We start from the raw sequence: 15,645 nt of genomic DNA, 5'->3' as shown, positions 1-15,645 counted from the left end.
TGACAAGAAGGTAGATAAAGATGTTAGTAAAGAGTGTATGAATGATAAATACCATAGAATCATTGATGACCCAGTACCAAGGTTAAGTAATATATCTTTTTTTATGACATTAACATATTAAAATTCAATATTAACTATCTCTAAAAATCAACAATGAAAACTATAGGTGCTTAGTTAAAATTCTCGTGTAAAATAGCCCGAATAATGCAAGAGTAACACTCTTTGATGTAGCAGAAACTCTTATTGGATACACAACAAAAAAATTCATTATAGAAAAGAAGAAGGACGGTCCTCTTCGTGAAGAAGAAGGACGGTAGTATGAGATTATGCATAGATTATAGAGAGTTGAACAAGGTCACTATCCGGAATAGGTACCCACTACCTAGGATTGATGACTTGTTTGACCAGTTACAGGGAGCGCAATATTTCTCAAAGATTGATCTTCGTTCTGACTATCATCAGTTGCGGGTTCGGGAGATGGATATTCCCAAGACCGTCTTTCTTACTAGATATAGATCTTTTGAGTTCTTGGTCATGCTATTTGGGTTGACCAATGCACCCGAGGTATTCATGGACTTGATGAACCAGGTTTTCCGTCCCTTCTTAGATCAGTTTGTGATCGTTTTCATTGATGATATTCTCATTTACTCGAGATCGGAGGCAGATCATGAGGAGCATCTACGGATAGCGTTGAGGACTCTACAGGAGCATCAGCTGTATGCCAAGTTCAGCAAGTGTGAATTTTGGCTTTCAGAAGTCAGATTTCTTGGCCACGTCATCAGTAGAGAGGGCATAGCAGTGGACCCGGCAAAGGTCACGACAGTTCTTGATTAGGAGCCACCGAAGACGGTGACAGAGATTCACAGCTTTTTGGGTTTAGCTGGATATTACAGGAAGTTCATTCAGGACTTCTCAAAGATTGCGACACCGATTACACACCTTACAAAGAAGGGTGTACAGTTCATATGGAGCATGGAGTGCCAGAAGGCCTTTGATATTTTGAAAGCTAAGTTGACTACAACGCCGGTTTTGACTATTCCGAGCAGCGACAGGACATTCGTCGTATATACAGATGCATCGTTGGCAGGCTTAGGAGGCATATTGATGCAGACTCAGAGGGTAGTAGCTTATATCTCAAGGCAGTTGAGGGTACATGAGCAGAACTATCCTACTCATGACTTGGAGTTAGCAGCAGTGGTATTTGCACTGAAGTCATGGAGGCACTACTTATATGGAGTGCAGTTTGAGTTATTCACAGACCATCAGAGTCTGAAGTACCTCTTTTCTCAGAAGGAACTCAATCAGAGACAGAGGAGTTGGGTTGAGTTTATCAAGGACTACGAGTTCGTGATTCAGTATCATCCGGGGATGGCGAACGTCATAGCAGATGCCTTAAGCAGGAAGCGTCGACATCGGATTTCAGCTTTGAGGTGTTCGTTACATCAGGATCTTATCACTCTTAGCCAGTTTGATTTTAGACCCGAGATTAGAGGAACCAGTGCATTTTTGGGAGCTGTGTCAGTGCAGCCATCTTGGAGTGACAGAGTTGTCAGAGCTCAGTTGGGAGACTCTTGGATTCAAATCCGAAAGGAGGAGATTTCCAAGGAGCCTAAGACTGATTGGATCATTGGAGCAGATGGAGGCCTCTGGATGAAGGGCAGGCTATTCATGCCAGCCAGTGCCGAGCTGAAGAGAGAGTTACTTGATGAAGCTCATCGTACTCGGTACACAGTACATCCAGGGACTACTAAGATGTACAAGGACCTGAAGAGACACTTTTGGTGGAGTGGTATGCAAAGGGAGATTTCGGAGTATGTGGCTAAGTGTTTTACCTGTCAGCAGGTAAAGGCAGAGCATCAGAGACCGGCAGGAACACTTCAACCTTTACCCATTCCAGAGTGGAAGTGGGCAGACATTTCTATGAACTTTATTGTTGGGTTGCCTAAGTCGAAGAAGGGGAATGATTCAGTTTGGGTGATTGTGGACCGGTTGAGGAAGTCGGCACATTTCATTCCAGTGAGGACTACCTATACTGCCGAGGCATATGCGAGGATATTTATCCGAGAGATAGTTCGACTTCATGGGGTTCCAGACATGATTGTATCGCATCGAGGTTCGGTGTTCACTTCGCACTTTTGGAGGAGTTTTCAGGACTCTTTTTGCAGCAGATTATCATTCAGCAGTGTTTTCCACCCACAGACGGATGGTCAGACAGAGAGAGTGAATCAGGTGTTGGAAGACATGTTGCGGGCATGTGTCATTGACTTTCATGGCAGCTGGGAGGATCACATTCCATTGATAGAGTTCGCTTATAACAACAGTTATCAAGCGACAATCGGCATGGCTCCATATGAGGCATTGTACGGGAGACCCTGTAGATCACCGATATGTTGGGTAGAGCCAGAAGATAGCTTGATGCTTGGACCGGAGCTGGTGAGGCAGACTACCGAGAAGGTAGCATTGATCAGGGAGCGGATTCTAGCCGCTCAGAGTCGGCAGAAGAGCTATGCAGATAAGAGGCGAAGACCCTTGGAGTTTCAGGTTGGGGATTCAGTTATGTTGAAGGTATCACCTATGAAGGGCGTGATGGGGGAAGCTTGCGCCGAGATATATTGGACCATTCCAGATTTTGGAGCGCATAGGAGTTGTGTCATACAGACTAGATCTTCCAGCATCGATGTCTAGTATACACAATGTGTTTCATGTTTCTATGCTCAAGAAACACTTGCATGATGAGGAGCAGCAGCGAATACTGGATACACCAGAGATTGAGCTTCAGGAGGATTTGACTACTGTCAAGATTCCAGTTCGTAATCTTGCCAGAGAGGACAAGAGACTTAGAAACAAAGTAATTCCCTTGGTGAAAGTTCAGTGGAACCGAGGAGGCATTGAGGAGATTTCTTAGGAGCGCGAAGAGGATTTGCGTCGCGACTACCCACACCTGTTTGAACAGGTAAAATTTAAATTTTTATGATGTGTATCTTGTATGATATTTATATCTTTGGTTATATTTACATTTAACACTAGAATGGGAACGTTCGCGCTTAATTCTTAATCTTTCAGAACACATGATATATATATGGGGGTTCCTTGTTTTGATTTTTCACCCGATGTACTAGTTCCACTAGATTAGGGTTTGAGCAGGAATATTACCATTTTAGATCGTTAAGTATAAATATCTCTATATGTTTATCTGGAAATTCATGGGGTGAGATGCGTATGGTTTCCGAATTTCGAGGACGAAATTCTTCTAAGGGGGGAAGAATGTAGAACCCCGTAATTTTTATATGAATATATGTGAATTATTAGTAAATAAATAATTCTTTTATGATAAATAGCTTGAGGTTATTGAAGTGCATGATAGAAAGTTATTTGAGATGATATGAGAGTATGGGTGTAGAGTTTTGTGCGTTGGTTTTACAAATTAGCAAAACATGCACAAAACTAAATTTTTCCAGATCAGTCGACACATCAGTCGACTGACTGTATCGGTCAACACATCAATCGACTGATACGCTGGGTTTGGGTCGGGTTTAGCTGTTCATATATATTCTTCTTCACCCGAATTCACCCCTCTCATCTTCAGATCTGAGAAAACCCTAGCCCCCTCTCCCCTATCTCAAACCCTAGTTTTGTTCTTGGTGAATTTGGGGAAGAACTTTGAGGATTTTCGTCGAGATCTTCACATTGCAGCGAAGGGGAACCACTCTCTCTCAGATCCAGGAGTTCCTCATCACCCCAGAGGCGAGTAACATCTCGCTCAACCTTGTCCTATTTTTCTAAACGTTTTCAAAGGGTTTTTATGAGTTTTGATGAGCCAAAAAAATGTAATTTTTGTACAAAAGATTGATTTTTATAGCATATAGTGGGAAGATATGTGATTTCAGAATGTTAAAAACCCACCAACGTTTTGTGAATCGAAGATCTAGATCTGAAATATTTTTATAAGAGATTTAACATGAGTTTTGTTTTAAAAATGTTTTAAAACATAAATACACATGTTTAGAGTTTTGTTTATGTATTCACACATGAGATTTTTGTTACAGTTTAGTTCATACATGTTAATATCAGTATTTTCATGCTTGGGATTGATGGGGATGAGTTTATATCAAATTTTGGGTAAATAACAACCTGTGCAGAGTTTCTGCAGTCTATCGGTCGACTGATCAGTCGACCGACGGGCAAATTTCAGTCATCAGTCGACAGGTCAGTCGACTGACGGGCTGATTATGTTTTCTCAGCTTCTCAGTCGACTGATCAGTCGATTGGTGAGCTGAGGCTGTGCTGCCTGAGCTTATCGGTCGACATATGAGTCGACTGACGTCATCAGTCGACCCATCAGTCGACTGATGAGATATTTTACAGATTCTTGATCTGTTTGAGTTGGTTTTCGGGGTCGCCTCGATAACCTGACCCTAGTTTACCATGTTAATGATTTGTCTGTACATGTGGGTTGACTTTTGACACAAGTCTAGACATGTACACCGAGATGCGTGTGAGTTTAGATTATGTATCTGTCCGTATATACTTTTCACAGTTACACAGTCCTCGTGTTGGACTATAATCCATAGAAGTCCTCGTGTTGGACTATAATCCATTTTAGTCCTCGTGTTGGACATTTGCCACTTATTCCATGTGTTTGGAAACCACAGTATCTAGTTCCTGTATCGGACATATTTCTTAACCTTGTATATGACTTTCTCACAGGAGTTTATGACATAACACTTATGTAGATTATAACATGACATACATGTAAGTAATAACATGATGCTCATGTAGGCTATGACATGGCACTGTATTTATGCTCTGAGATTAGTTGTATTTCTTTTATTATTGTTTCCTGTACTAGAATCTCGGGTTTAGTGTTTAGGGATTTACAATTTGAGATACAAGGTATATACATGAGGGTTTCCTTGTTTGGATTATTTCGCTCGATGTACCTATGCTCGTGTTGTAAATTTCTAAATACTAAAGTCCTCTTTAGTAAAATTTATGATTTTAGATCTATTATGTATTAACTGTATTTTCTTATACAACGAGCCCTGTTCCCCTTGGGTTGGTTGTGATGTTGCTCGCTAGCGCTTTGACGCTCGTTGTCCCTCCCCCTTTCAGGTAACGAGCTAGGAGCCCGGAGAGTCGCAGGTTGATGACGATGCATTTTAGCTTCAGCCGTCTATTTAGTTATATATTTTCTTTTGGAGTTCCACAGTAGACTTTTGTTTAGACATTTGAGAGTCTTATTCTAGAAGTTGTAAAAGCTGTGTGCCTTATTTCCTCTTGTCAGATATTGTATTTGAGACTTGTTGAGCATTCCCGTTTATCTATTCTGACATTGACTATATATTTCTGTATGTGGGATGATGAGATATTAATGTGATCACTATTATTTCATTAGTTGTTTCTTGCAATATCTTTTACTTGCTTTTCTACCTACACCTGTTGTTGATTCTACTAGATAGATGTTATTTGTGATGGTGAAACATGTTATTACACGGTGTGGTGCATGGCAGGTTTGACATTCTTGGTTTCACCTGGGACTGCAGCCTTGTGTGAACCCAGGGGCGTCACAGTTGGTATAAGAGGTCTAGTTCCAGTATCCTTAGGATCATCCTGTGTCGAGTCGTGGAGCTAGGATAGAGTTTCCTAGGATTCATGTATAGAGTCCGTAAGGATTTCCTAGTATGAGTGAGGACGATATATGCGTATATCTCAAAAAATTTGAGAATTTTTTTTTGTATGATAACTATTTTTTGTGTAAAGTGTTTGTATGAATACTATGCGTTGTGAAAATCGTATGGTGACACGTTATGTATGTATATATATACATATCTATTTTGACTCATGAACTCTTTTTGTTATATGCTTAGATGTCAGACTATGGTATGCCACGTACTCGGAGACCTGGACAGGCTAAATCGCAGCAAACTCCACCCGAGTTACATCAGATGCTACCTGAGCCGCAGCAGGCTCCCCAGTACCTAGTAGATCTGGTAGCTCAGCAGTAGGGGATACCCGCCGTTCCTGTCAAAGAGAGATCCCCAGAGATCACGCCTACAGCTGTTCATCTAGCAGTCCCAGATAGAGCCACAGCGCAGGAGGCTTGGCTCCGTATGGTAGAGAGGTACCAGAAGATGAGGGCACCAGAGTTCCAGGGATCACCAGACCCTCTTACAGCCCATAAATGGAAGGAGGATGTGAGCAACATTCTCGACATACTCAGTGTGGATTCAGTGCAGAAGCAGAGATTGGCATCCTACAGCTTGAAGGGAGATGCCGGGAGATGGTACCGACTTCAGTTAACTCCAGAGCAGAGGATGACCCTCACATGGGAGGACTTCATATACTTCTTTGATGGACAGTACATTTCTTCTGCAGCACGGACTGGGAAGGAGCTTGAGTTGTCCAGGTTGACTCAGGGGGACATGACCGTTGCAGATTTTGAGAGCAGGTTCATAGAGTTACTACATTTCACGGGTATGTGGCAGACAGGAGAGTGTCAGGCTCAGATGTTCTTGGCAGGGCTTCGCCCTGATCTCCGTCGATACCTAGTCTCGAGGAGGTTCTATTCAGTTAGGGAGGTAGCTGAGGCCGCCACTTCACAGGAGATTGAGACTAGCATGTTCCAGAAGGATAAGGAAGGGAAGGCCAAGGCAGGGCAGAGCGGTGACAAAGGCAAGAACAAGAGATCTTTTTCTGGACATCAGCAGCAGCATCAGGGCTCTTATAAGAAGGGACCCCAGCAGGATCAGAGAGCGCATCAGCAGCGCAAGTTCCAGGGATCTTGTTTTAACTGTCACAATGTCGGGCATAAGGCATCGGAGTGTCATAACGCACCAGCAGGAGCCCAGCAGGGCAAGGGTCCAAACCAGCAGCAGCGCCAACAGGGCGGAGGTTAGGGCCAGCAGAACAGACTCGAGGCACCGCCAGCAGCTCAGAGGACTGAGGGGCAGGTTCGAGCAGTTTAGGAGGTTCCTCAGGGGCAGATTGTCCCATATTCTCCATCTCCAGTAGCAGAGCAGTCTTCAGTCACAGGCAAGGTTTATGCAGTAGTTCCCCGTGATCATGGAGCTAGCGGAGCCGTAGTGGAGGGTACGTTCCTTGTGGATTCTTTTCCCGTCCGTATTCTTTTCGATTCGGGAGCTTCGCATTCTTTCATCTCTCATGCATTTATGGCTAAACTCCAGCTCGTAGCTCAGCCTCTAGACACCCCTTTATCTGTTTCCACCCCTTTAGGTGAGGTATCGCTTCTGGAGAGTGTTTGTAGGAGGTGTAGATAGTGTTTCATATGTCCGAGTTCGATGTCATCCTTGGTATGGATTGGTTGTCTTCCTATCATATTAGTATTGACTTCTTTGCGAAGACAGTCAAGTTGCGAGCGTCCGATGGGTCCGAGATGATTTTAGCCACCTCTCAGGGCAACCGATTTGCGGAGTCATTTCTGGAGTACATCGAGGAGGTGATGCGACAGGATCAGGATGCTGAGTTATTAGAGACTAGAGTTGTCTCGGAGTATCAGGATGTCTTTCAGGACATACCTGGATTACCTTCAGTGAGAGAGGTAGAGCTTTGTATTGATTTGCAGCCAGGCACAGCCCCGATATCCCGCGCACCCTATCGCATGGCAAAAGCTGAGATGAGGGAGCTTCAGACCCAGTTGGACGAGTTGTTAGCTCAGGGTTTTATTTGCCGGAGTCATTCTCCGTGGGGCACGCTGGTCCTCTTCGTGAAGAAGAAGGACGGTAGTATGAGATTATGCATAGATTATAGAGAGTTGAACAAGGTCACTATCCGAAATAGGTACCCACTACCTAGGATTGATGACTTGTTTGACCAGTTGCAGGGAGCACAGTATTTCTCAAAGATTGATCTTCGTTCTGGCTATCATCAGTTGCGGGTTCGGGAGATGGATATTCCTAAGACCGCCTTTCTTACTAGATATGAATCTTTTGAGTTCTTGGTCATGCCATTTGGGTTGACCAATGCACCCGCGGTATTCATGGACTTGATGAACCGGGTTTTCCGTCCCTTCTTAGATCAGTTTGTGATCATTTTCGCTGATGATATTCTCATTTACTCGAGATCGGAGGCAGATCACGAGGAGCATCTACGGATAGCGTTGAGGACTCTGCAAGAGCATCAGCTGTATGCCAAGTTCAGCAAGTGTGAATTTTGGCTTTCAGAAGTCAGATTTCTTGGCCACGTCATCAGTAGAGAGGGCATAGCAGTGGACCCGGCAAAGGTCACGGCAGTTCTTGATTGGGAGACACCGAAGACGGTGACAGAGATTCACAGCTTTTTGGGTTTAGCTGGATATTACAGGAAGTTCATTCAGCACTTCTCAAAGATTGTGACACTGATTACCCACCTTACGAAGAAGGGTGTACAGTTCATATAGAGCATGGAGTGCCAGAAGGCCTTTGATATTTTGAAAGCTAAGTTGACTATAGCGCCGGTTTTGACTATTCCGAGTAGCGACAGGACATTCATCGTATATACAGATACATCGTTGGCAGGCTTAGGAGGCGTATTGATGCAGACTCAGAGGGTAGTAGCTTATATCTCAAGGCAGTTGAGGGTACATGAGAAGAACTATCCCACTCATGACTTGGAGTTAGCAGCAGTGGTATTTGCACTGAAGTCATGGAGGCACTACTTATATGGAGTGCAGTTTGAGTTATTCACAGACCATCAGAGTCTGAAGTACCTCTTTTCTCAGAAGGAACTCAATCAGAGACAGAGGAGGTGGGTTGAGTTTATCAAGGACTACGAGTTCGCGATTCAGTATCATCTTGGGAAGGCGAACGTCGTAGCAGATGCCTTAAGCAGGAAGCGTCGACATCAGATTTCAGCTTTGAGGTGTTCGTTACATCGAGATCTTATCACTCTTAGCCAGTTTGATTTTACACCCGAGATTGGAGGAACCAGTGTATTTTTGGGAGCTGTGTCAGTGCAGCCATCTTGGAGTGACAGAGTTGTCAGAGCTCAGTTGGGAGACTCTTGGATTCAAATCCGAAAGGAGGAGATTTCCAAGGAGCCTAAGACTGATTGGATCATTGGAGCAAATGGAGGCCTCCGGATGAAGGGCAGGCTAGTCATGCCAGCCAGTGCCGAGTTGAAGAGAGAGTTACTTGATGAAGCTCATTGTACTCGGTACACAGTACATCTAGGGACTACTAAGAAGTACAAGGACCTGAAGAGACACTTTTGGTGGAGTGGTATGCGAAGGGAGATTTCGGAGTATGTGGCTAAGTGTTTTACCTGTCAGCAGGTGAAGGCAGAGCATCAGAGACCGGCATGAACACTTCAACCTTTACCCATTCCAGAGTGGAAGTGAGCAGACATTTCTATGGACTTTATTGTAGGGTTGCCGAAGTCGAAGAAGGGGAATGATTCAGTTTGGGTGATTGTGGACCGGTTGACGAAGTCGGCACATTTCATTCCAGTGAGGACTACCTATAATGCCAAGGCATATGCGAGGATATTTATCCGGGAGATAGTTCGACTTCATGGGGTTCTAGACATGATTGTATCGGATCGAGGTTCGGTGTTCACTTCACACTTTTGGAGGAGTTTTCAGGACTCTTTTGGCAGCAGATTATCATTCAGCAGTGTTTTCCACCCACAGACGGATGGTCAAACAGAGAGAGTGAATCAGGTGTTGGAAGACATGTTGTGGGCGTGTGTCATTGACTTTCAAGGCAGCTGGGAGGATCACATTCCATTGATAGAGTTCGCTTATAACAACAGTTATCAAGCGACAATCGGCATGGCTCCATATGAGGCATTGTACGGGAGACCCTGTAGATCACCGATATGTTGGGCAGAGCCGGAAGATAGCGTGATGCTTGGACCGGAGCTGGTGAGGCAGACTACCGAGAAGGTAGCATTGATCAGGGAGCGGATTCTAGCCGCTCAGAGTCGATAGAAGAGCTATGCAGATAAGAGGCGAAGACCCTTGGAGTTTCAGGTTGGGGATTCAGTTATGTTGAAGGTATCACCTATGAAGGGTGTGCAGTGATTCGGACGACGGGGAAGCTTGCGCCGAGATATATTGGACCATTCCAGATTTTGGAGCGTATAGGAGTTGTGTCATACAGACTAGATCTTCCAGCATCGATGTCTAGTATACACAATGTGTTTCATGTTTCTATGCTCAAGAAACACTTGCATGATGAGGAGCAGCAATGAATATTAGATACACCAGAGATTGAGCTTCAAGAGGATTTGACTAATGTCGAGATTCCAGTTCGTATTCTTGCCAGAGAGGACAAGAGACTTAGAAACAAAGTAATTCCCTTGGTAAAAGTTCAGTGGAACCGAGGAGGCATTGAGGAGATTTCTTGGGAGCGCGAAGAGGATTTGCGTCGCAACTACCCACACCTGTTTGAACAGGTAAAATTTAAATTTTTATGATGTGTATCTTGTATGATATTTATATCTTTGGTTATATTTACATTTAACACTAGAATGTGAATGTTCGCGCTTAATTCTTAATCTTTCAGAACACATGGTATATATATGGGGGGTTCCTTGTTTGGATTTTTCACCCGATGTACTAGTTCCACTAGATTAGGGTTTGAGCGGGAATATTACCATTTTAGATCGTTAAGTATAAATATCTCTATATGTTTATCTGGAAATTCATGGGGTGAGATGCGTATGGTTTCCAAATTTCGAGGATGAAATTCTTCTGAGGGGGGAAGAATGTAGAACCCCGTAATTTTTATATGAATATATGTGAATTATTAGTAAATAAATAATTCGTTTATGATAAATAGCTTGAGGTTATTGAAGTGCATGATAGCAAGTTATTTGAGATGATATGAGAGTATGGGTGTAGAGTTTTGTGCGTTGGTTTTACAAATTAGCAAAACATGCACAAAACTAAATTTTTCCAGATCAGTCGACACATCAGTCGACTAAATTTTTCCAGATCAGTCGACACATCAGTCGACTGACTGTATCGGTCAACACATCAGTCGACTGATACGCTGATTTTTAGTTTTTACAGGTTTCGGGTCTGTTTTGATTTGGTTCGGGTTTGGGTCGGGTTTAGCTGATCATACATATTCTCCTTCACCCGAAATCAGCCCTCTCATCTTCAGATCTGAGAAAACCCTAGCCCCCTCTCCCCTATCTCAAACCCTAGTTTTGTTCTTGGTGATTTGGGGAAGAACTTGGAGGATTTTCGTCGAGATCTTCACATTGCAGCGAAGGGGAACCACTCTCTCTCAGATCCAGGAGTTCCTCATCACCCCAGAGGCGAGTAACATCTCGCTCAACCTTGTCCTATTTTTCTAAACATTTTCAAAGGGTTTTTATGAGTTTTGATGAGCCAAAAAAATGTAATTTTTGTACAAAGGATTGATTTTTATAGCATATAGTGGGAAGATATGTGATTTCAGAATGTTAAAAACCCACCAACGTTTTGTGAATCGAAGATCTAGATCTGAAATATTTTTATAAGAGATTTAACATGAGTTTTGTTTTAAAAATGTTTTAAAACAAAAATACACATGTTTAGAGTTTTGTTTATGTATTCACACATGAGATTTTTGTTTCAGTTTAGTTCATACATGTTAATATCAGTATTTTCATGCTTGGGATTGATGGGGATGAGTTTATATCAAATTTTGGGTAAATAACAACCTGTGCAGAGTTTCTGCAGTCTATCGGTCGACTGATCAGTCGACCGACGGGCAAATTTTCAGTCATCAGTCGACTGATCAGTCGACTAACGGGCTGATTTTGTTTTCTCAACTTCTCAGTCGACTGATCAGTCGACTGGTGTCGACTGGTGAGCTGAGGCTGTGTTGCCTGAGCCTGATCGGTCGACTGATGAGTCGACTGATATCATCAGTCGACTGATGAGCTGTTTTACAGATTGTTGATCTGTTTGAGTTGCTTTTCGGGGTCGCCTCGATACCCTGACCCTAGTTTACCATGTTAATGATTTATCTGTACATGTGGGTTGACTTTTGACACAAGTCTAGACATGTACACCGAGATGCGTGCGAGTTTAGATTATGTATCTGTCCGTATATACTTTTCACAGTTACACAGTCCTCGTGTTGGACTATAATCCATAGAAGTCCTCGTGTTGGACTATAATCCATTTCAGTCCTCGTGTTGGACATTCGCCACTTATTCCATGTGTTTGGAAACCACAGTATCAAGTTCCTGTATCAGACATATTTCTTAACCTTGTATATGACTTTCTCACAGGAGTTTATGACATAACACTTATGTAGATTATAACATGACATACATGTAAGTAATAACATGATGCTCATGTAAGCTATGACATGGCACTGTATTTATGCTCTGAGATTAGTTGTATTTCTTTTATTATTGTTTCCTGTACTAGAATCTCGGGTTTAGTGTTTAGGGATTTACAATTTGAGATACAAGGTATATACATGAGGGTTTCCTTGTTTGGATTATTTCGCTCGATGTACCTATGCTCGTGTTGTAAATTTCTAAATACTAAAGTCCTCTTTAGTAAAATTTATGATTTTAGATCTATTATGTATTAACTGTATTTTCTTATACAACGAGCCCTGTTCCCCTTGGGTTGGTTGTGATGTTGCTCGCTAGCGCTTTGACGCTCGTTGTCCCTCCCCCTTTCAGGTAACGAGCTAGGAGCCCGGAGAGTCGCAGGTTGATGACGATGCATTTTAGCTTCAGCCGTCTATTTAGTTATATATTTTCTTTTGGAGTTCCACAGTAGACTTTTGTTTAGACATTTGAGAGTCTTATTCTAGAAGTTGTAAAAGCTGTGTGCCTTATTTCCTCTTGTCAGATATTGTATTTGAGACTTGTTGAGCATTCTCGTTTATCTATTCTGACATTGACTATATATTTCTGTATGTGGGATGATGAGATACTAATGTGATCACTATTATTTTATCAGTTATTTCTTGCAATATCTTTTACTTGCTTTTGTACCTACACCTGTTGTTGATTCTACTAGATAGATGTTATTTGTGATGGTGAAACATGTTATTGCACGGTGTGGTACATGGCAGGTTTGAAATTCTTGGTTTCACCTGGGACTGCAGCCTTGTGTGAACCCAGGGGCGTCACAGTTCATGACTTAGTGGCCTCGTGCATCATGAACAAACCTAGTAAAAAGTGTGAGTGTGTTGACTGAGTTTAGGTGGTGAACCCGAGTTTTAATGAGGATTGTGGTTGACTTAGAGAAGCGAGAAGAGTTGGGATGGGGAAGTCATGGTTCATGTAATCGGAGAAGGCTGTTGATATATCTTCCAGGCTTGCACCAGTGGATCAGTGTCGCCACTGGGGTTAGTTTGTTGAGTCACAGTGGATCAGTGTCACCACTAGGGTTGGTTGGTTGGGTCAAAGTAGATCAGTTTCACTACTTTGGTTTATAAATTTATTTGATTGGATGCATGTAGGGGATATGTGAACAGTTAGTTATCCGATGATATAAGCGTTGACTCTGTGAGATGTGAACCAGTTATCTATTTTAGAATGGCTAGTTACATGACTTAGATTCTTGGCTAAGTATGATTCTTGTGAGATATAGATCAGTTGTATTTCTTTTCATACATAGATCGAGATTAATATTTAATTATCTACAATTTGAGACATATGGTATATACATGAGGGTTTCCTTGTTTGGATTATTTCGCTCGGCGTACTACATCTCTTGTTATAGATTTTAAGTATTAATTCCATCTAGTTGTATGACATTATTACTTGGATGATTATTCTGATGACTAGCTGCATGATCTTGATACTTGGTTAATTTTCTTGGATTTTTTGACTATTATATACCATTGGTGGATTTCATCTAGTTTTTAGTATCTAGCTGCATGCTTCTATTTATTATTACTGTTTTTGCCTTGGTCATTCAATCGTTCCTATTTCTCCCTTGTGGGATCTTGTCGTGTGCTATGAACGCTGACGTACACATATTTTCTCTGGTGTACGTCAGATTTAGGAGACGAACAGCCTCAGTTCGGAATCGTACAAGAGCCAGAGGATTTTTAGTAGGAGCGCCTTGCAGATGGAGTAGAAGAACAAGCTGAAGTGTAGTAGTTTTTTTCTGTAGTAGCTGATGAACACTAGAACTCTTTTACAGTATTTTTTTAGTTTGATGATGGATTTAGTTATTTTATCAGTATTTCTTTTTATTATGGACTATGTATTTTGTTCCAAGTTGGACCATTTTTGTAATAAGGGTATGTTTGACCCATATTTTTATGTTTGGGATGATTTACCATGGATGATATGTTTATTTCTTATTCTGGATTGTCTTTATATTCTTGCTATTGTGATTGGGGACATGCGATTGAGATTTATGTATTTGACACTTAGCGCATTGGATTGAGAAGAAAAGAAAAAAAATAGTAGTGTATATTTCTTCTCAATCTAATATGTCGCGGGCTTGTTCACGTTCTGATTCCCGGGTATTTTGAAAGTGGGGCGTGACAGGTTTTAGTGGTGGCCCATGCAGGTCATGGTCCCGAGTCCTCACTAGTAAGAATATAGTAGACAATTTAGATACATATCATATTTCATCCGTACGACTACAATTAAGTTTTTATACTATTATTTTAATAAATATGTTTTAGTTCCTATTTCCCAATATATTGTTTAATTTTAACCTTAGTTTTCCTTTTGATTCTCGTTTTTCTTCAGAATCATGGTAGGTACGCGTGACTATAGTAATCCGTCTAGTAGCAGTGCCTCGCAGCCCGAAGTGGACCCGAGCCAACTTCTAGTGATGATTCAGGGATTGGTCACGAATCAGTAGCACCTGGCTGGGCAGCTGCACAGGGAGCCTCAACATTAACCTCCCCTCACACAGAGTCTAGTGTTAGGGAGTTCTGGTACATGCGACCATTTTCCTTCTCTGTTGCTGAAGGATCCTTAGAAGCGGAGGAGTTCTTGAAGGTCACTGAGACTATTCTCACGGTGACCCGCATTGCCCATGCTGAATGGGTGAATCTTATGGACATTCAGCTCACCGATACTGCTTGGATATGGTGGGAAGCTGAGAAGACTAATCTGGAGAGGCCCATCCTGTGGGAGACGTTCACCGAGTGCTTCAACAAGAAATATTTTCCTCAGTCAGCTCGGGATGAACTCCTACGTAGATTTGTTGAGCTTAAGCATGGAGGGCGAATAGTTGATGAGTACGAGGCCAAGTTTTCTTCTTTGAGCTGATATGCTCCCCACTTGGTTATAGACCCTACGATTAGGAGGCATCAGTTTCAGAAGGGTCTGGACAAGTACATTAGGATGACTCTGGCAGGTAGAGTTTTGGTGACCCATGATGCGGTACTAGATGCAGCATGTGAAATCGAGAGCGTGCATAAGGAACCTAAAGACCCACATGTGATTCGGAGCAGGGCACTAGTAGTTCCAGCTAGGACTATCGAGCGTCCTCCTCAGAGGCAACAATAGAACCCACAGAGGCAGCAACATTCTCAGCGTCAGCCATTTCATCAGGCTTAGCCTTATCAGCATCCTGGAGTGTAGACCCGCGGCCAGTCTTGAGTAAAGTGTTCCTATTGTGGCCACACTGGGCATACTCAGCAGGAGTGCCGCAGGCGTCTTCGTCTGTGCTATGCTTGTGGATCCCCTGACCATGTCAGTCAGGACTGTTCGTAGTGA

This window comes from Asparagus officinalis, chromosome 2, assembly GCF_001876935.1.
Source record: "Asparagus officinalis chromosome 2, Aspof.V1, whole genome shotgun sequence".
NCBI lineage: Eukaryota > Viridiplantae > Streptophyta > Magnoliopsida > Asparagales > Asparagaceae > Asparagus > Asparagus officinalis.
The sequence above is the reverse complement of the archived record's forward strand: the minus strand, read 5'-3'. Positions refer to the sequence as shown.